Genomic DNA, 20,156 nt, shown 5'->3' with positions numbered 1-20,156 from the left:
GCAATGTAGTTCCAAAATGTCTCTTTTATTTGAGGTGATGGTTGGAAATATGCGACCCAATCTTACCTCAAATTTGTGTTGTTCATATCTCCAAATGAAAATCAACTTCATTCAAAACCAATTTTTCTCTATAACTTGGGTCCCATGCAAACCCATTTTAAACGGAGGTCTAGTTAGAAATTAGTATAGTCTTAGAAGTTGGATCAACTTGCACCAGTTATAATTATACAACATTATCAGACAGAGAAAGGTCGAATACATCTCGGAGTTTCATTTGATTGATAACAACATGAACGAAATGGAAATGCCCAGCTTTTTACAACCTGAACCTCTTCATTCCGGTAAAACAAGGCACAGAAGAAAATTTAAAATTTCAGTCATCAAAAGGTCTAGTCCATATCCTTGTCAGCCACCCCACTCCAAGAAACTTAATTTCAAGGAATCAAAATGTTTAAAATTAATTATAAGGAAAAATTGATGCATAAATTTAAAATATTTCTGCTCATATTTAATGAGCAATCCAGCATTTACTTGCATATTGCAAACCAATATACAATGACAACAAACGTCCTCAGGTAAACAAAGACTATATGAAGCGAAAGAAATTACATAAAAAAATAAAAAATAAAAAAAATATAAAAAAAACCTATTGGCTCCACAAATATTTATAGCAATGTCACCAGATACAATTATTACTTTTGCACAATTTGGATCCCCTTCATCTTTCTTTTCTTCTTCCTTTTTTTTTTTTTTTTTTTTTTGAGTCATCACCATTACTTTCACAGCTCATAGTTCTTGCCAACCTCTCAGATCAAGATTTAAATGTAAAACACACATATATAAGACACTAAGATAGAGCTGCTGTGCATTACAATATTATGCTGCTGTGATACACACATGTAAAACAAATCCGTATAAATTAAATTAATATTTTAATAATAATTAAGAATATAGAATAAAATACTTTAAGTTATGGAGCAAAAGCACATTGTTTAAGTCCAATTTTTTTTCATAACGAAAATTTATATTAAATTGTTAAAATAATATAAAGTAAATAATGACACTATAATTTTCTGGATACTTTTGATAATAGAATTTTAATCCGAGTAATATTTTTTAATTTTTTTGAAACCCCTTGACTATAAAGTTTCACTTAGCTTATACTATAGGTGTAACAAGATGATTGATAAATTTCAACCTTACCAAATCCATCACCTTTAAACTATCTAGACCCATCACCCATGCTTTGTGATAAAAACTTTTATCAAAAGCAGCCGAATGAATCTAAAACAAATAATTTAGCTGCATAACTTCATTTTTTTATAAGGTTATAGACATTCATACATATCATATCAACATGGGATACTTTAATTTATTTGAAATCATTATTTTATATATGAATATCTTTTTTACATGTAAGCATACAGAAGTGCAATCCACCTTTCTAGACCAAGTCAATTTTTCTGTAAGTCTCCCAAAAATTGGGAAGATGTAACATATTATCTAACTCGATTTCGCAATCTTGTGAGTTTTTCTATTACTGAACTTGAAGATGCAATGTAGTTCCAAAATGTCTCTTTTATTTGAGGTGATGGTTGGAAATATGCGACCCAATCTTACCTCAAATTTGTGTTGTTCATATCTCCAAATGAAAATCAACTTCATTCGAAACCAATTTTTCTCTATAACTTGGGTCCCATGCAAACCCATTTTAAACGGAGGTCTATTAGAAATTAGTATAGTCTTAGAAGTTGGATCAACTTGCACCAGTTATAATTATACAACATTATCAGACAGAGAAAGGTCGAATACATCTCGGAGTTTCATTTGATTGATAACAACATGAACGAAATGGAAATGCCCAGCTTTTTACAACCTGAACCTCTTCATTCCGGTAAAAAAAGCACAGAAGAAAATTTAAAATTTCAGTCATCAAAAGGTCTAGTCCATATCCTTGTCAGCCACCCCACTCCAAGAAACTTAATTTCAAGGAATCAAAATGTTTAAAATTAATTATAAGGAAAAATTGATGCATAAATTTAAAATATTTCTGCTCATATTTAATGAGCAATCCAGCATTTACTTGCATATTGCAAACCAATATACAATGACAACANGGAAGTGTCGTTCCTCCCTTATAAAGGTGATCATTGGAATGACAACTTCACCTTCCTCTCTATTGGTTTGGTTTAGGGGGCAATATTGTAAGCCCACTCCATGTGGGATGCGGTATTTGGCCCTAAAACCCTCCATACCAGATGGAGAGTCCACTAAGTGCTTAAATCTACCCATCTAAGCAAACGTGGATGACAAGGAGAAGGTTTTCTAATAAGAAAAAAGGCCAAGGAACTCGGCCGAGGAGAAAAAGAGAGTTTGAAGAAATAGATACTTACGAAAACAAGTGAATGTGTCAAATCTCGAACCTTTGACAAGATCTTTTAGTAATGTCCTAAGGAAAAGAGTCTAGGAAACTTGGGAATGTATGGAGCTTAGTAAGTTAGAGTGCTTAAGATCTCTGTAGAACTTATGAATTCATAAAGTAAAAGGAAAAGATCTCCTTCAGTGCTTTATATAGAGGGTGAAAATGAGTGGGAATTATCCTGCTCAAAATTTCAGGAGAAAGATCAACCGTTGGATCTGCTCCTCACCGTTAGATCTGGGGAACAAGGCATCACCTGGAGCATTTAATGACGCCTCGCGGGCTTTAAAGCGTTAGTTGCAATTATGGGGCGCGTAAAACGGCATTCCCGCACGTGTGAACCAGAGAAATAAAGTCTCTTGAAAATCAAAACCCCACTTTTTCTCCTCGGATGAGAGAGAAAAACCGGAGTTTTGAAAGGCTATTGTAGGGATAAGGGCCCAAAATTATATGTTGGGCCTTGGGTCTTATCCAAGGACGTGGGAACTTTCGAGGAGGGGCAAATAATTGTGAGGGGTTCCAATTTTCAAAATCTTATAAGTAAGAACCAATGGAGGGTGGTTCGAGGAGGAACTCCTTCTCAGACATGATGAATACAACTTAGATCTGTATTCCAACAATCAAGGTGACCTTCCAAGAGGCTTTAGCAACAAGGGCGTGCATCATACTTGTATAAGAGTGATGGGAACTCAGAAATATCTAAGGAAAAGCTGCTACCATCGCATTAAATGCACTGCAGCTACCTTTCTGGCCGCATTTATGTGGAGAAAATCTCTGAACAGTGCAGTCTTGGCTACCACGACTCACAAGAAGCCAAAGAGGGTGATTGATGGGACAGACACTTAAGTAAGGGCTCAGATGATCAATAAGTGTAGGATTAAGTTGGTCCGAAATGAGCTACATAATATGAGAGGCTCTCCATGAGAGGCGGATCGAAAAATAGAAAAAGAATACTATAGCAATCAAAGTTGCATTTGTAATCTGGTCTATTGATTTATACAAGATTTACCTCATTGGACAGTGAATTCATTCAGTCCTATGTGTTTTGTTCCTGCTTGATTATCCTTTAAATCCATACTAGCCGTTGTCAAATTCATTAGGGTCTAGTTTTTTGACCTACTCTCTACAAATTTATTGTATTAGGCTCACTGGGCCAAGATCCCATACATCTTAGGCTGCAAATCGTGTCCCTACAATTGGCGCCGTCTATGGGAAGAACTTGTGTGATAGTGAGTGTGACGATTAACTATGGTTGGATCAGGTCCACACCAAGTAGAATCTATGGGATCCCAGCATGGCGACTCCTTTGTCAACCTTGAGCGGAGAGGTGATCGTGAAGGAAGCGTGCATACCACACATACTGATAGGAGCCAGCCTCGAGGCGGAATCAACAATTAAATATAATAATACAAAATTTAAACTTAAAACTAATCAAACTCTAACTAGAGAAATTATATTTCCTATCATAGCTAAAAATGAGACGTTCTTCAGTAATTTAGAAATTATATTAGAAATAAAGTTGGAAAATTTTATAATCTCATTTTTTGACATTTCATCTAACCTTTTATATATATATATATATATAATCTTCATACACCATGACTTAAAAAATCTAATGAATGGTTCTTTCTCTTATTTAATGTCTATGTTATGCAAATTATCAACCAATAAATATATGATAATGGTAAAAAACGTTATAGACAAGATTATGAAAAATATGATAAAACTATTTAAAAAAAAAAAAAAAACTCTTTATAAAGTCTAGGGATTAAAATAGTATTTTACTTAAAAAATTATCACGCGCAACGCGCGGGTTTGCGACTAGTCCTGTATTAAATGTGAGTTTGACTACACACCAGTCCATTTGCCTTTAGTTTTTAGTTTTTATGTATAGTTTTTTAAAACCTTGCATTTTTCACATTTTTTCTTCTTCAAAATATAAGAATACTTTAACAGCTTTTAGCAAAAAAACTAAATCAACTGATGTCAAATACACGAATAAGCTAAATAAGATACTAGAAATAGGCTATTCTTAAACAACCATCCTTTGAGTGAGACAATTTGTCCCAGCAATCCTATATCTCTAACTCCTAGTTCACCCTTATCCTTTGAGTGACACAATTTGCCCCAACTAAACCAATATTTATCCAAATTACATTGTTGTCCCTATCAATACGAGCACATCACCCCTTGCATTGCTTGACACAATCTTTTTAGTAAATGAAAGCAACTCATAACATAAGTAGGAATTGCTTAAACCACACATTTAAGGAGAATTTCCTTCCCAGCCATTAGTCGATTGATACATACACAACACAATCTTTTTAGTAAATGAAAGCAACTCATGACATAAGTAAGAATTGTTTGAACCAACGTTATGGATATCGTTCCGTTACGGCCGGAATGGCCGGAAAATTTCGTACCAGCAAGCAAACTGGAACGGCAAGCCCATCTATTCCACCTCGGGTAAGATTTCGGCCTGTTCCGGTGTGTTTCGGCAGTTCTGGGCTGTTTCGGTTAATTTCGCCCGAAATAAAAGATTCGGCCGGTATGAGTTTGTTGCACATAAAGTTGAACTTGGGAGTCTTGGATCTTGAACAGACCAAAATTGATCCCATCGTTCCTTTCCACAAATACACTATAGTCTTTTGCTTCATAAGATGAGTTGTAGAGGAATAATAGTATCAGAACTAGAGGAATGTTGTGGCTCACGCAGTCATGCTTAACAAATTTGGATATCCATCAGAGAAAGAGAGAGAGAGAGAGGAGAAGAGGGAAGAGAGAAGACTTAGAGAGAAAAACTGAGATAAGTTGCGTGTGAGAGTAAAAAAATAAAAAGAAAGATGAAGTCATGAAAAGATAAGAGTGTCAGTTTTAATGTCTAGATCTCATAAAAGATGGGATAGAATTCAAAAGTGAGTAGTGTAAATATCAAGGAGTATATATAGGTGACGTGTGTGGATGAGAGAAAATAAGAGAAAACAATTAAAAATAGGAAGAAAGTGAAATATGGTGGGTGAGGGAAAATATAATAATAAAAAAAGTTGTAAATAGAGTTGGCTTAGGCAGTGTGCTTTAGCCAAATTATGAAGCCACTATCCAGGCTTACTTCATATTTGCCTTTGCATTAAAAAAATTAATTAGTATTTTAATTAAAATAATAATATTTTAAATGAATGAATTAGATTAATCTTAAAATAGCAAATTTTATAAATGTATGAAAATATAACTTTTATGTTTTTTTTTTTAATATAAAAAGTAATAGGATATGAAATTATATATATATATATATATATATTATTTTTTTGGAATCCCGAAACACCCTGAAACAGTACACCAATATATAACTTTTATGTTTTTTTTTTTAATATAAAAAGTAATAGGATATGAAATTATATATATATATATATATATATTATTTTTTTGGAATCCCGAAACACCCTGAAACAGTACACCAAAATTAGTTGGTACCGAAATATTCTGTTCCACTAGACAAATCGAAACGGGGTCTGAAACGGTATTCATAACAATGGTTTGAACCACATACTTGAGGAGAATTTCCTGCCTAGCCATTAGTCGATTGATATATACATAGATCATCGACCAACCCCAACAAGCATACCAAGCCATTTTTCCTGTGCTCCTAGTGCAGGTGGTATCGAATCATGTACCCATGTCCTTGTATTCTGACCAAACAAGACATTCCTCTTTAGCCAATTTACTAATAATCTCTTTCTCATGTAGTATTTGTTAAAGCATGAATGTGTAAGAGCATTAGCATTGGGAAATGCTAATGCCAAATCTAAGGGAAATTTAGAATTTTAAACCCCAAAATCATCTGCATTGGGGAATGCTAAACAGCATTATTGCAAATTTTTTTGCAATACTGCTACAGTGCAATTCTAAACATAGAATTGCACTGTAGCAAGTATTGTAAAAAAATAATAATATTTTATTATGTAGAGAGAGGAGAGAGATGGGAGAGAAAAGATATAATTTTAAGATATATTATTTTATTATGTAGATATATTATTTTAATGAATAAAAGAGGAAAGTAGAAGTTTGGAATGTAGAGGTATTGAAAAATAGTATAATATAATGATAAAGTGGTTTTTTAGAATTGTAAAATAGAATAGTATTGGAATTTTCCAATACTAATGCTCTAACGGGGAGCAATCTAAAGTGTTTACTGTTTACCCTTCAAGGAAAAAAACCCAACTATGGCGTCACAACAAATTTTATTGAAAACCTATAATACGCAACAGATACTACTATTTAACACAAATTTTAACAAATTTTTTCATAATCCATGTCATGAATCAGTACAAAAGAAGTTTAATTTTTACTATTAATTACAGTTACAATATTTTTTTAATAATAAAATTTTACTAATCTGTTTTTTCATAAAGTGGACCGATTACTATTATTGTACATATCTAATTCACAGTTGAGAGTTGGCATCATTCATGACATCAGCGAATCAAAACCTCTAACATTCTCAGAATAAACAAACCCCCACATGTAGAACCTGTATACCCCCAATCACCATCCACCACGTGGATTATTTATATCAAAATGACCAAAATAACCTTCAAAAAGTCCTATATTGTTGACACCTGCGAAGTTCACGAAATACTATAAAGTTTTCATAGTAGGTGATAACTCTAACCTTTGCAAAGTGCGAAGATATTTTCTTCTCTCTCCTGTCTCTACAACACAACGCCACAGTTTTATTAAAAAAACAATTTTCTCTTCTCCTCTTCTCAGTACAACGGATCCTTCCTAGAACTTTCGTACTTTAGATATGTTTCATATTTTTCTGCTAAGCTTTCAATATCACTGCATTTTTTGTTTTCTCTCGTATACATGAACTCGATCATGTACTTTTTGACGAAGAACCCGCGTCAATTACTTCTCTTTGATCTTCTTTCTCTTCTCAGGTAAATCTTTTTCTTTTTCTTTCTGTGTTTTTTTATTTCTTTCTCTCGCTCTATCTACAAAATTTTGTCTTTTTTGTATGTGCAAAAGTTTGTGGTTTTTTGTTTTTGGGTTTCGTTTTATGAATAGTTATAGCTAGTTTTCATGGAAAATTGAGAACTACTGTTTGTAGATAGATTCAGATTACGTTTTTAAAGATGTTGCATGCAAATGTTTGGTCTGCTTTGTACTGATTTTTTATTTTATGGGAAGCTGCATTACTTATTTGTTTGTTTAAGTATTGCTTTTTATGTTACAAATATTATGCTTTTCCAGAAAGTTCTGCATTCAACACTGATTGGTTTTACCATTTTAAGTATATTTTTATTTTGGGTTAATGAATCACTTAAATTATTTTGAAATAAAACAATAAAATAAATATTGGGTTCCAAAAAAAAAATAGTAATTTTTTGGGTTTAGCTATGGTTATATGTTAGAGTTTTCTTATGAAGCCTCACTTTTTCTGTTGGATATAATCATGAAATGTTGAGGGCTTCGTTGTAATGCAACTTTCTTGTGAAGTTGATATGACTAATTAGTTAAATTTTAATGATTTGTATCCCATTTTGAGACCCGATTTCTTCTTATGTTGTTATAATTCTTTTATGTTATTAGGACATTAAAAAATAAATAAAAAATCTTGTGTCATTAGGGATATTTTTAAACAGGAACTTTGGTTGAATGGCAATGAGTATTAATACCTGTGTATATTATGACTTGGAATAAGTTAAAAAAAAGGAATTTCACAAAATTTTTTTCTTGGTAATGAGTATTTCTGAAATGAACCCCAATTTTTAAACTTTGTTATTTTTCAAATTTCTGAAACCCTAGGTTCAAAATTGAAACGAATATTTTGTTTTCTTGATGCTTGAAAACAAATTTGAATCCATATTTATTTGACCACTTTATTAGTTCTTTCCTTCCGTTACTTTAGAGGGTTGAACATAGTTTTGTCTCTAAAATGCTTCTAATTCATTTTTATAAGTGACCACTCATAGTTTTGTCTTTAAACCCTCTTTGTGAATGCTTCTAATTCATTTTTATAGGAGACTGCTTGAGTGATAGTTTCTCAAACGCACAAGTAAAAGATGCGAAATTGGAGAGATGGGGATTTGGAAGTAATGGCATGTGTAGGCACTTGAATAGTGGGCTGAGATTGGAGGGTCAAGCATAATTTGGTAAGGACGTAGAGATTAGAGAAAGCATACGATTATGTTAGTTGGGAGACTTTGGTTGATAAGTTTGACCCTAGGGTTTTAGAGCGAATCTCTAATATCAGATTTCCATATCAACTGGCCCAATTGGATTTTTCAGCAACTTCAGATGACTACAGTATCAATCCTTTCGACTGTCTTTTTATTTTTTTATTTTATGTTTTGGTGCTCAAGTTGTGTAGTGTGCTAATTGTGAAAGCACTGAATGGAGGTATGTTGATATGACTGTTGGGTCTAAACTATAGGTATAACTGTCTAAGAGTTATGGTATTTCGTATTATATATTTGCAAATTACACTGTAATGTTTAATGGGATAGAAACTGATGGTCTTAAATATTGTGATGCATGTTGCTCTTTTTCAGGTGACTCCAGCTTGAAGGAAAATTTGATAAAAATGAGTTGTTTTCTGTAGGGCGTTCAAGATGTTGAAGAGTTTGCAAGGTAGGTTTGTGTGATAAGTTATTTCATTTCTCCATGTCTTATTTAGTCTTGGAATTTGACAGATTGGACACTGGGATATTTCTTTTGATTTTATTGCTTTCTAAGTTAGGCAAGGGAATTTGTTTTCTTGGGAGCCTTTTGCATTCTGAGTTAGGCATGAGAATTTTCAAGTTTAAGATATTCAAATAAACCAATTAGGATATCAGTGGATGAGTTAAAGAGGAGAGCAATGTGAAATCCATATCTACTCTAGGAAAAAGAGGTACATATATAAACCTTGATATTATATATATTTTGAAAAAAATCCTGTGTCAAAAGTGGATGACACAGGCTGGATTGTCCTCTATTTTTTCACTTGTCTTATATATGATAAGCCTGCAATGACGTCTTTATATGCGGTACTGAGGAAAGAGGTTAGAGTGATTACAATGTATCTATGAAAATGCTTGTGGATGTTTGTACAGAAGGAACCAAGTTAAAGAAAACATTTTTTTCCCTAGGGAGTTTCCCTATACAATCTGAGAAGGAATCAACACCTTTGAACTAGATTTATTGAGAATCATGTTGGTGATGTCATTGAGTTGGCTATTGATAATTTCTCAACTCATTCTCACGATTTTATACTGTTGCAATCAATTGATTAACCTTGTGAAAATTCTGATTTGGTTTGAGGTGATTGGATCTTGTTTGTCATGCTTATTTAATTTGGAAATTGAATAATGTTGACTACATAATGCTTACATGCTAAATAAGTAAATTGCTAAAAAATTTTGTCCAATATTTATTGGATTGGTTGTCAATAGTAGGCAGTCATTCAATTTTTTTGGTTCATTCTTTGATAGATGCTTGTAATTTGTGTGTTTGATTGCTCGTCCCTAGTGAATACTTACTGTATACTTGGTGACACTTTTTTTTGACAGTTTAATAATATTTTCATTACATATCAAAAATAAAATAAAATGAAGGAGCAACAAACATGAAGATTTTTTACCAATTATGACCTCTTGGGCTCAAAGAACATTTTGCTTGAGCTTGGATTGGAGTGTAGAAAAGTGAAATTCCCTGAAACAAAATAAAGGAAGTAGACGTTGTTGAACGAGCATGATGGATAAATCTTGACCCAACACTATTTAAAAAACTATTACCTAGATGTATGTCAACCAATTAATTTTTGTACCTTTTATTTTCCGATGAAATTCTGTTGATTTGTGATAGTTGGAAAATCTTTTTTAGATATAATGATTCAGTATTGTATTCTGTTACTGCAGTGTAGAATTCAGCTTTAGAAAGGATGGAGAAGAAGTTGGGTGAATGGAAGCAATTTTATTTATCTATAGGTGGAAGGCTCACACTACCCAAAGAGTACTTTCTCTATCCTTTCCACCTATTTTCTGTCTCTTTTAATCATACCTACTGATGGCGGAATCATAACATGTTTAAAGAAAGGATATTCTCTTTGGAAGCCTAAGGCTAAGGCAAAGCCCAAGAATAAGTGTCCGTGGTTGCTAATTAAGTTTTTATATTTTATTTGGTTATACTTGAGTCAAGGATATTTTAGTAATTTTACGATTGTTGGGTATGGGCCATAGTTATAGGCCATAGGTTTTATTAATGAGTCTTATTTAATTATGGGTCTTTATGTATGGGCTTTGGTTTTTAATTTATTAGGGTTAAATAGTAGTCCTTGTAGTATTAGGAATCCTAATACTACTAGTATAAGTAAGAGTCTTTATACATGTAGGGTGCTTTTAGAATGAGTTGGGTAATAAAATTGAGTGTTTTGAGCAATAGGCACGTTGGCCTTTGATGTTTCTTTCTCTTTCTCTTTTTTCTTTATTTTCTCTTCTTTCTTTCTAGGATTACTGTTCACGGATACTGTTCACACAGCCTCTAAACAGCTCTAACTTCTCTATAATTCTTCTTCTTTCCTACCCTAAACCCACCACAACTAAACGCAGACAAATCCCTATTTTGTCCTACATAACCTACTCATGTGGTTGATAGGTTGGAGAAGCTCTAGTGGGATTGTTGTACAAGGCAGGATGAACGAAGAACTATCTCCCTTCTTTTAGCTAGTAAGTCTTGGTCAAGTTACACTGTTCACTATAAATTGTACAGCCATTTGATCTTTATTTTTTATTTTTTATTTATGTGTGTGTACACCATTACTACTCATATGGCTCATAGGTTGGAGAAGCTCTAACAGGATCTTTTATGAGGTGGGATGAGTGGATAACTATCTTGCTTCTTTTTAGCTGCTAGGTCTTGGTCAAGTGATATTTTACTATTAAATTTCAAAATTACAAAGGAGAAGAGGCTATCTACTATCTGCTAGAGCCATGCTTTCCCATTTTGCCATTCTTACTCTTTAACAAAATTTAAACGTACAATCCAAGGAGCTCTTGCTCAAATGGCATCTCCTCCCCTTGTAAGAATAAGGTGGAGGGTGAAGTTGTGGGTTCAAGATTTATCAAGTGCATTTGTAACTTAACAATTAAAATAGAAAAGAATATTAAATGTACAAGAGATGCAACTGATGCAAGGATGGATTTTGGAAAAGAATTGAAGCGTAAATAGTGCTCAAATTTGTCTTATTTTGGGTTTTACAATGAATTATAAAATTGGGTAAATTACAAAAATCTCCCTTGAGGTTTGTGGAATGGTAGTTTGACCTAAACTCAAGGAAATGACCTTCATCTTCCTTGTGGTTTGAAGGAAATTAACATATTAGCCTTTCTGTTAATAATTGTAATATAATATTCCAAATTTTGAAAAGATTCCACTGACTAAGCCTTGACTATGATTAGTGAAAGTTTTTTGGGCTAATTATTATCATTCCTGGCCACCAAACTTCCAAAAAACACTTCCAACTTGGTTAGAAAATTTGCTGCTGAAAGTGTTTTTTTAGAAACTTGGTGACAATGAATGACAATATTTAACTCAAAAAACTTTCATTTAGTCAAAAGAATCTTCTCAAAATTAGGAATATTCTGTTACCGATGTTATTAATGGAAGGACTAATGTTTTGATTTTCTTTGAACCTCAAGTGAGGGGAGCATCATTTCCCTTAAATTTTGGGCAAGAGTGTGATCCCTCAAATATCAAAGGAGGTTTTTGTAATTTTTACTATAAAATTTTAACAAAAAAGATTATTATAACCCAAGTGTTTATACTAATGCATTTTTCCATTGTATTTTGTTTTAATATTTTTTTAAGGTTAAATTACACATTAAACTTTCTAACTTTGGCATGTTTTCAATTGAGTCACTAAAGTTTACTTTTGTTTTTTCCCCTCAACTTTCATTTATGTTTAATATAATCCTTTCGTCTAGCTTATCATCAGGTTTAATTTTTTAATTTTTTTTTTTCACTTTTAAAATATTAAAAGAAAGCCAAAATTATACTTTCAACTAATATAGAATTAGAAGAAATTGATCAAAAAACACATTGGTGTGTAACAGCTACTGATGGTGTGGAATGGGGCCTGGAAACATGGAATGACTTGATCTTCGTCTCCTCTCTCGGGCTATTGGGCCTAGGGGTGTGCATGGGTTAGAGGGGTTTTTTCAACCTAACTTGATCTTGTCGGGTTTAGAAACACCACCCCGGGGGTACGAGTACGAGTATACGACACTTCAGTCTACTGTCTAATCGTTGGCAATAAGCACTGAATCCAAAATCTGTCTGCCACCAACAAAAGAATTTTGTGACTCCGAAATAAGATTATCCGGCACCCACCTCAATTTGTTAGCTAAAACCTTGGACAAAAGCTTATACACACTGCCTACTAAGCTGATAGGCCTAAAATCTTTAATATTCAATATTCCACCATTGCCAAACCCTCTCTACAAAACCCTCTTCTTTCAACCACATATTCTCGAACATAAAGGCACTCCGGCCTTTATTAACACTACCCGCCACCACCAACAGAGGGCAATGATTAGAAACTACACGAGGGAGAACCCTTTGAGACACGTTTCCAAAGTGATCCACCCAATCCACTGATGCCAAGGTTCTATCAATTCTTGACATACAATCTGACCCCGAATCTCTAAACCAAGTAAACGAAGCCCCTTCAAGGGGTAAGTCCACAAGGTAATTAGCCTCAATGAAGTCTGAAAAAGCAAACATAGCCGGACTAAAAGCCTCACAACCAAATCTCTCACTCGGATATTGAATGATATTGAAATCCCCAAAAACACACCATGCCGTATTCCACCTAGAGTGCATCCTTGAGAGTTCTTCCCACAAAGCACCCCGCTGAGAATCCTCATTAGGCCCATACACTCCTGAACAAGCCTATACAAAATCATCTACAACCCCCTTGAATAAAATATTAACAGAAAACCGCCCAATAGCACAATCAACTTTTTCAAAAACTCTCTTGTCCCAAACTAGTAACACCCCCCCCTTGCAGTATTGATTGCATCTAGAACAACCCACTCTAGGAATGGACTACCCCAAAGGCTTCGAACAACAAAATAGTTTAAAGAAGACAGCCTAGTTTCTTGAAAGCAAACTATATCACACTTCCACTCCTTGAGAAGATTTTTACATACCTCTCACTTTTGAGGATTATTTAATCCCCTAACATTTCAAGATAGTAGCCGTAAACTCATTTAAAACTAGTAATCGCCCCCGTACCTACTGAGAGGTCTTTGTTCCTCCCCTTAGATGCTACCCCATCATAATTAATAGAGGAAAACAAACCTTTGAGTTCCCTAAGCCCTTTCTGCTTAGAGTTCACATTACCATTAGAAGACCCAACGCTGACAACATCAACACAGTCTTGTTCGAGAAGACGAAACAGAGCCAGGCATTGATCTTCATGCTTCACAATAGGAAAACCCACAATTCTACAAAAAATTTTCATTAGACTATAGACCCATTTCGAATTTTCCTCCGCTGACCCCCGAAACTCTCCCTCATCACCTTCTTGGATCACCTCCAACTCCTTATGTCCATTGGGATCCCATTTAGAAAGAGGTGAGCATTCCAAAAAACCATTCTCATCCTCACCATGAAAAAAACCACTAGGATTAACCACACTGTGCTTCCATTGACTCAGTAGATGCTCAGGCCCATCCTGAAGCAACTCAACCCTACCCACTTGGCTCAGCACCATAGGCTCAGCATTAGGACTACTCCAATCTCCTCCCTTCTCACCTAAATCCACCATAAAGTCATCTCTATCTCCAAAACAGAGACCATCCCCACTACCCAGACTCGATAGAGGAGAAAAAGAGTGATGGGCATCATCGGCCTTGCTGTCACCAACTATTGGAGTATGGGTCACGTCCCCCATCCTCTGATTGGTCACCACCGCGCCGGAAAACCCAAGAAAGGACCCCACCGTTGCACTCGCCGGGGCCGCCACTGTCACCGGCGGCTCAGAAACCCCATCGTGCTTGCCGGAATTGCTGCTGGCATCGGCGACCCAGGAACCTTCCTCGAGCTTCCTCTGGAGCTCTCCCCTATAGCCCACAAAGCCTGACCCCCAAAAGAATCTTTAAGGCCACAGGTATGCCTTTGGGAACTTTGTATAAAACACCTTCCATTTGGAATCCGATCCTTGAGAGGATGGAAAAGAAGCTTTCAGGTTGGAAGCGGCTTTATTTGTCAAAGGGTGGTAGACTCACCTTGCTGAAGAGTACCCTTTCAAGCCTTCTGACTTATTACCTTTCCCTTTTTACTATCCCCAAAGCTGTGGCGACTAGATTGGAATGCATTCAAAGGAATTTCTTGTAGGGTTCATCAGTTGAGTGTTTCAAATATCCTTTGGTGGCTTGGGAAAAGGTTTGCTTACCGCGTGAGTTGGGTGGTTTAGGAATCGGAAGTTGGCGCCTTTTAATCAGGCCCTTTTAGGGAAATGGCTTTGGATGTATGGCCATGAAACCTCTCATCTGTGGCGAAGGGTCATAGCCATGAAATATGGGGAGGGAAAAGGGGGTTGGTGCACTAGAGCTTGTAGTAGAGCCCATGGTTGTGGGTTATGGCAGAGTATTAGTGAAGGGTGGGAAACTTTCTTTAAGCATTTCTCTGTTGTGGTGGGGGATGGATCTCGTATTCTTTTTTGGCATGACAAGTGAACTGGGGATGTCCCTCTTAAAAGTCTTTATCCTCAGTTATTTTTGTGTTCAGCTAATAAGGAGGCTTGTATTTCTGATGTGTTAAGCCCTTTGGTGGGTGATAATGACAGAGTGTGGAGTTTAAGATTTCAGAGGGAATTCAATGATTGGGAGTTGGTGGCTTCCTACTCCCTTCTTCATTTCATCCAAACTCGAATCCCTAGGGGTGGAGGGTGTGACAAGCTTTGTTGGGATCTTAATGGCAGTGGAAAGTTTGATACTCGGTCTTTCTATCGTAAGATTCGTAATGCAGCTCCCTCCACCTTCCCTTGGAAAGGTATTTGGAAAGTTAAGGTTCCTAATAGGGTGGCTTTTTTTATGTGGACAGTAGCTTATGGTCAGATTCTAACTTTGGATAATCTTATGCTTTTTGGTCGTCCTTTGACGAATCGTTGTTATTTGTGTTGTTGTAATGCGGAATCTGTGGATCACCTGTTACTTTTTTGTTCGATAGCTCATTCTTTGTGGATGTATATGCTTCGGTTGTTTGGGATCGATTAGGTCATGCTAGGTTTAGTTGAGGACTTATTATTCTGTTGGTTTCATTGGCTTGGGAAGCATAGTTCTGATATTTGGGATTTGGTCTCAGGCTGTTTAATGTGGACTATCTGGTCTGAACGGAATCGGCGGGCTTTTGAGGATGAGGGGAAAATTGTGGTTCAGTTATTAGAGTTTTGCCAGAGGACCCTCTTTGAGTGGTCTCGATGTTGGGGTTTCTTGGATTGTTCTACCCTTACGGATTTTATTTCTTCTATTAGAATAGATTAGGGGTTGTTTTTGTCTTGTTGTTTCTTTTTTTCCATCGTTCACTACCGTGAACTCTTTGTGTTTCTCTTGTTTTTCTTTTATTAATAATACTCTCTTCTTACTTATCAAAAAAAAAAAAAAAAAAAAGAAATTCCCACCCAAACATTTGTAGAAACCTACTTGATCCAACTTATACTGGGTTGGGTTGAATTGGATCAGTGGGTTGTGCTTACATGTTTCATATTTTGTAAAAATTTGGACTTTCATAAACTTTTTAAGCACGTTTTCCAATTGATTTTCACATAGAATGCCTAAATTATGTTCCAAAATCTAAAAATTTATTAAGACTAATTCTCCAAAGACCAAAATAAATTTATATGAGTAATAAAATAAACTTATATATATGGTGGTTAGGTTAGATTAGATGGGTTGGAAAACTATCAACCTGAACTCAACCCAGCTCGAGAGTTAAAAGAAAATTCCAACCCAATCCACCAACTAACAAAAACACCTTTAGTTGGGTTGGGTTAGATTTTTTGGGTTGATAGGTTGGATGAACAGCCTTTGTTGGGCTTGCCAACGTAGGTTGGCACTTTTGGTTGGTGATGGGACTCAATGGCCGACTGGGCTTGGGCGATGGATGGTTGTGGTGTTAGCGGTTGCTTTTTTATTTCATTTCTATTTTTGGTTTTGCAGTGGTGTTCTTGGCTTGTGCATTTCTTTAGGGTTATCAATAGTCGCTAAATAGTGGTAGTTGATTGGATGATGACTTGATCTTCATCTCTTCTCTCGGGCTATTGGGCCTAGGGGCGTGCATGGGTTAGAGGGTTTTTTTCAACCTAACTTGATCTTGTCGGGTTTAGAAATTCCCACCCAAACATTTGTCGAAACCTACTTGACCCAACCCGTATTGGGTTAGGTTGAATTGGATCGGTGGGTTGTGCTTACATGTTTCATACTTTGTAAAAATTTGGACTTACATAAACTTTTTAAGCACATTTCCAATAGATTTTCACATAGAATGCCCAAATTATGTTTCAAAATCTAAAAATTTATTAAGACTAGTTCTCAAAAGACCAAAATAAACTTATATGAGTAATAAAATAAACTTATATATATGGTGGTCAGGTTAGATTAGATGGGTTGAAAAACTATCAAATTGAACTCAACCTAGCTTGAGAGTTAAAAGAAAATTCCAACCCAATCCCCCAACTAACGAAAATGCCTTTGGTTGGGTTGGGTTCGATTTTTTGGGTTGATAGGTTGAATGGACAGCCTTTGTTGGGCTTTTGGTTGGTGATGGATGGTTGTGGTGTTAGCGGTTGTTTTTTTATTTTCATTTCTATTTTTGGTTTTGTCGTGGTGTTCTTGGCTTGAGCATTTCTTTAGGGTTATCAATAGTCGCTAAATAGTGGTAGTTGATTAGATGGTGGCAATTTGGGCGTAGGTGATTTCTTGTTCAACAACAATTTATTATTTGGCCTTTTTATCTGTACCCCTTGGGTTTAAATTTACTTTGAAATGAGTTTTACTGTGGTTTTTGGCACTTGCGATGTTTAATTGTAGGTTGATTTGGTGTTTGATTTAGAAAGTTTTGTGCAGGTGATTGACAAAAACAAATATTTGGAAGTTGCTCAAATGTTTGGTTGAATGAAAAAAGGGTAAATTACACTAATCTCCCTCAAGGTTTCAAGGAATGATTCTCCCTTCCCCTAATTTAACTCAAAGTGGCACTCCCCTCCTTGAGATTTGTGAGAAAGAAATACAGTCTTGTCCCAACGTCAACAAATTATTCATTTTTTTTTATTTTTTATTTATGAAGATTCCCTTTGACATAACCATGGTCAATCAAGCAACTTTTTGGGTTAATTTTAAACATTCAAGCTCCTTTTCTCATATTTATGAGCTCTTGTATAACCCTTCATCTCACTTTTTCACAATTTACAACACTTTTGAACAAAATAATCTTCGCCCTATCTGAGAGCAACCTAAAACACCTTACAACATTTGAAATTCTAATAAACACCTCCTTCCATAATTGAGTGAGGGAACCTAGATCTAAAACAAGGAGATAGATGCAGGTTGATTTTGAGAAATGTGGTCTAGATGGACGTGGGTTTTTGTTCTCAATATCCGGTATCTATGGAGAAGTTTTTTAGGACTTTTGGATTCTTTGTTGAGAAATAGAATGCGATGGGATTGGTTTAATCCAAATCTCCCTTTCTCTTTATTTGAGTTTTTTGTCTCTTCAGATTACAATAATAACTATGTAGGGCCATTACTTGATGCATTTTAGATGAATATATATTTTTTCCCTTTTAGTTGGTTCCATAAATTTTGTAGTTTTATCTAATGGTGAAGTGGATTTGTGGTGCATGTAGCTGCTGGTAATTAACATTTTTCCCCCTAATGTGGGTTTCTAGAGCTCTTTAAGAGCCTGGCTATTCTCTTAGGTGTGTAGTCCCATCGTCCTATACCACCAGGTAACTACAGGAAGGAATCACTTGAGGGTGGTCCCAAGATGTTGGTTTGGAGTTTTGAACCCAAGACCTTATGGGTCTCATGAGATCTTGAGAGCCACAAGAATCTTGTGGGGTTGTTGCTGATAATTTATTGAAATGTGTTCTCTGCTTTTTGGCCAGGTAGGGTGTGGTTTGAATTTTGTTTGAGATAACTTTTTTTATTGAAAATTTTTGGTGAAGTAGCAAAGCCTTGGTTTTAATGGAATTGAAACTTCCTTGAAATTGGAAGAAAAAGAAGATTTGGTTTAGTAGTCCTTCAACACAACCTTTGATATTTGCTTAATTGAGTGGCAAGAGACAAAAGAGGAATACGAGAACCTAGAAATCTATATGAGAACCAATATGTGTTGTGCAGAAATGGTAAATTGCACTCAACAGCAGAGAGAGAGAGAGAGAGAGAGAGATGAGTTTTTTCCCCTTTTTCCAAAAAATGTGGAAGACTGGGAGAGAAATATCTAAACCGAGGACAAAATGCTAATTTCATCAATAAATCATGTATAACATAGGAATGTTGTGTTTAAACAAGGGGCAGGTTCATCCATAGAAAAATTTAAACAGCTGTTAACGTTGTTAGTTCAAATTTTATGTTTTGGGATTGACTGTCATTTCTTCAGTATTTTTTTAGGAAGGGGGGACAATGTCATTCCCTAAAATCTTGAGGGAGGTGGTTGTAATATACCCAAAAAAAAAAAAAAATGCGGTCCTCTTTTTCACCCTTGAACTTTCTCAGTCCTCTCTCTCATTTGAGGTGCACTCTGGCCACTCAGATTGATTGTCACCCGGTTAGATTGACGCCACTTGAAATTTATTGGTGTTGCTCTCAAAGCTCATCAATTCTCGTCCCTGCTCATTGGTGATCCCCACTTCTCAACTATCACTTCCTCTCCCATTTTCTTTCTTGTTCATTATGTTTGATTCTCTTCTTTGTTTAATTTTCTCTCACTTGTGTGCAATTTCCAATTTGTTTTGTTGAATTGTCAATTCAAGGATCTCTTTTCTCAACTCCAATCTTGAATCATCATGTCCCCACTGTATCATGTCATAATTTTTTTAGGAATTGCTATTTTGTCGTATCTAGGGGTGTCCATGGACTCGGAAAACCTAATCCACTCGGTTGACTTGGTGGCTTGTGGATGGCTTCAGTGGCAAAGGCGGTTGAGTGGCAGTTCATGGGTCTTGAAAAACCATGTTTTTGGGTCGAGTCTCGGGCCTTGGGGTTTATGTAGAACCTGACCCTCCCATTATGTAAACACTAAAGTTTTTATTTTTTTTAACTCCAGATCTGTCAAGCCTTTTAAGTTTCAGCCTTCAATTCAGTGGCCGTTTAGGTCTTGCCACTTGGTTAGTTCAGATTTGTCAAACCCTTTCAAACTCTTCGCTCTTCATTTAAGGTCTACTGTTGCAAGGTCGTTGTCTCACCTCTTTTGCAAGTTGATCTATCTCTCTCAAGTTTGATTTTCGGTCTCTCTTCTCTCTGTCTTTCTGTCCTCTTTGTTTTTGTTTCATAGATCTTTGGGTTTGTGGTCTCTGTGCAATTTGATTTCACTTTGTCATTTCAATCTCATGGGTCTTTGGATTGTTGTTGTGTGTCATTTCATTTCTCACTGTCTCACTTCTTTGAGTTTGTGTGTTGTGTTTTTTTTTTTTTTTTTTTTTTTTTTTTTTTTTTTTTTTTTTTTTTTTTTTGGGTATTTTGGCTTGTGCGTG

General features: G+C 35.4%; 1 long non-coding RNA gene across 3 annotated transcripts; it reads left to right on the top strand.

The window, feature by feature from the left end:
- Positions 1 to 7,115: 7,115 nt before the first annotated feature.
- LOC111985131 (uncharacterized) lies at positions 7,116 to 17,741 on the top strand. 3 transcript variants are annotated; one of them, XR_010625494.1, is made up of 6 exons: positions 7,116 to 7,359; positions 8,443 to 8,574; positions 8,974 to 9,052; positions 10,321 to 10,414; positions 11,057 to 11,127; positions 17,530 to 17,741. It is a non-coding gene; the product is annotated as an uncharacterized LOC111985131 (long non-coding RNA). The 3 variants fall into 3 exon arrangements; XR_010625493.1 differs by lacking the exon at positions 11,057 to 11,127 and having other exon boundaries at positions 17,530 to 17,735; XR_010625495.1 differs by lacking the exons at positions 8,443 to 8,574; positions 11,057 to 11,127 and having other exon boundaries at positions 17,530 to 17,736.
- The last annotated feature ends 2,415 nt before the right edge of the window (positions 17,742 to 20,156 follow it).

Source organism: Quercus suber, unplaced genomic scaffold, assembly GCF_002906115.3.
Source record: "Quercus suber isolate HL8 unplaced genomic scaffold, Cork oak 2.0 scaffold_584, whole genome shotgun sequence".
Taxonomy (NCBI): domain Eukaryota; kingdom Viridiplantae; phylum Streptophyta; class Magnoliopsida; order Fagales; family Fagaceae; genus Quercus; species Quercus suber.
Note: the sequence above shows the minus strand (reverse complement) of the source record. Positions and strands in the feature narration are given on the sequence as shown.